Genomic DNA, 2,467 nt, shown 5'->3' on the forward strand with positions numbered 1-2,467 from the left:
CTACTGTGGTTGATGGCAACAAGGAGATTGCACAGGCACTTTTATTTTTTAATATCTGAAAAAAAGTGGTATAATTTAGTAATATTTCATGTCACAATGTTCTGACCATCAACTGAAACCCTCAGCTTGTGTTGGCCTTCAGTAATGGTGATTCTTTGTCATTGAGATAAATGATTTTAGAAATGTTCTGACCTGAGGGGAGAGAGGAAAAAAGTCATTATTCCTTTAATACATGTATAACCTCGCATTTGACTTAGTCAGCAGTAAGTGATGGATGTCAAAACATGGCCAGAGTATAATACATGCAGCATCCCTGATTTAATGTGCTTACTTGTCAGTCTGAGGATAGCAAGGAATGTCAGGTCAATTTGATTTCAGTCTTGTGTCACTTATTTTCTATTTCATGGCTCCATACCATACTTTTTATTGTGTGTGTGTGTGTTTAAAACGTTTGTGTCCATGCACACGCAATCTAAGGGGAACAAAACAAGCAGTATGTCACATCTGTTATATATAGCCTAATATTGGACTTTGTGAAGAACACAGTAACATCGCACTCAGCAGCTTTAGGTTTTACCAGTGGCCAGGAATGACTGAAGTAGCCCCAGCATATTACTTCTGCTGCTATGTGTGTTTGTAGCCTCTAATGAAATAATGAATATTGCATTAACATAGCATTTGCTAATGTTATGTGTCCATTCAGGCTTCACACCACCAGGGATGGACAGATCGTCTCCTGAAAACAGCCCAGTCCATGGACTAGTAAGGCAGACTTCTGTCACAACTGGAGCAAATATTCCCATCATAACAGAACTAGGTACGCTCGCTGCTGCATATTTGTGCACGGTGACTGATATGCTAGCTCTACTGTTGCATGTTCTTTCTAGTTAAGTAGTTGTAAACAGATCTGAAAGCATAATTTCAGCAATTAGAGGCTGTCAACATTTGATTAACTGTACTAAAAGTGGAGATTTTATGCTTTTTTGTCCCTTGCTGACATGCTCCAGTAACTGTTTTTCCTCAACACTTGTCTAGCACCATTAGCAAAGCCAGGCAAAACACTGCCTGTGATTTCATTCAGTCAGAATAAAAGCAGTGGGACCAGCATACAAATGATAACTGAGCTGGGTAAGAAGTGCCTCTGTCCTGTACTGCAGTGTTGTAACTACTGCTGCCTCCGTATCAGCTTTCTTTTGATTTCTCTTGCTGCACAAGAGGCTCAGTCCATTCCCATGGCATCACTCTGAGCACATTTTACCCTTGGTTCTGGTTGAAATTGCCCGTCTTGCTTTTGCCCCTTATCTCAAAGAAAAATTTTCCCTTTTATTTTTCTAAGAATTACAAAGCCTTTGATCCGCCAGAAGTCCTTGTGGCTGTTTTCATAGCATCTTCTGTCGGATCACATTCTCTAGCCCATGCCCTTCTTTCATCTCAGCTCTGTCAATATGGCTGACATTTATTTCTGTTCTCACAGAAGCAGCAGTTCTCCAACTAAATTTTACATCATTACTTTCTTCCAGCTACTGCATGTGTTTTTGTGCTCAAAGACATTTCAAAGAAGGTTCTGGGGCAATGAGATACTTTCATTTGTTTTGACATGCACATACTAGTAACTGGAAGTTCCGTCTTGGATTTACAAGGCAAACAATGGCATATTGGTGCTACGGATATTGACCTCAGGAAGACTTTGAATTAAGTCCCGGAGCTTTGACAATATGCATGGTGTCATGAGTGTGCATGAATGGCCTGGATATGGAATGTGGCAGAGGCAAGTTGGCCACAAGGCCGACCACAAATACCAGACATGGTTTCATTTCAGTTACTTGAACAAAGCTACTATTTTGTGCAAATTTGGCTCAGAAAACCTAAGAAGAATTTATTGAATCATAGAGAATTTTCTAATACAGTCCATATCTGCAGCTACTGATTGTTATGCACAACCACGGTACTTTTGTGTCATCCTCACATCAATCAGGTATTTGCCTGGTGTATTGCTTAACCTCATGACCAAATGTTCTTTTTACTCAAATAATTCGACATCTGGTTATAGTGTGCTAAAACATACAAGCAGAGTTTTATTTACTAATGTACATGTTTACACCAACAGTGAATGACTCCAGTGTTCAGTTCCTGGACCAAGATGATGATGACGACCCAGACACAGAGTTATACCTCACTCAGCCTTTCGCCTGTGGGACAGCCTTCGCAGTCAGTGTGCTGGATTCTCTAATGAGCGCTGTAAGTCACAATCTATTTAGTTTACAGACATATCAGCAGATATAAAGAGCTTATTGTAGAGGCTTTTGTGCAGTGACATAATATCTGTCAGTGACCTGAAATATGCAAAGAAATATTGTTTTGATATCACAAAAGATATCAAATAAAAATATGGTCCCCCCTAAAACGTAGGCACACTCTGCTCCTGTTAAAACAATAGATTACAAGACTGGAACTTGCACCAGGTATG

General features: G+C 39.8%; 1 long non-coding RNA gene across 1 annotated transcript; it reads left to right on the plus strand.

The window, feature by feature from the left end:
* The first annotated feature begins 142 nt into the window (after positions 1-142).
* On the plus strand, positions 143-2,417 carry LOC109953921 (uncharacterized). Its single transcript, XR_002274002.1, has 3 exons — positions 143-817; positions 1,036-1,128; positions 2,108-2,417. It is a non-coding gene; the product is annotated as an uncharacterized LOC109953921 (long non-coding RNA).
* The last annotated feature ends 50 nt before the right edge of the window (positions 2,418-2,467 follow it).

This window comes from Monopterus albus, unplaced genomic scaffold (genome assembly GCF_001952655.1).
Source record: "Monopterus albus unplaced genomic scaffold, M_albus_1.0 scaffold2068.1, whole genome shotgun sequence".
Lineage (NCBI taxonomy): Eukaryota > Metazoa > Chordata > Actinopteri > Synbranchiformes > Synbranchidae > Monopterus > Monopterus albus.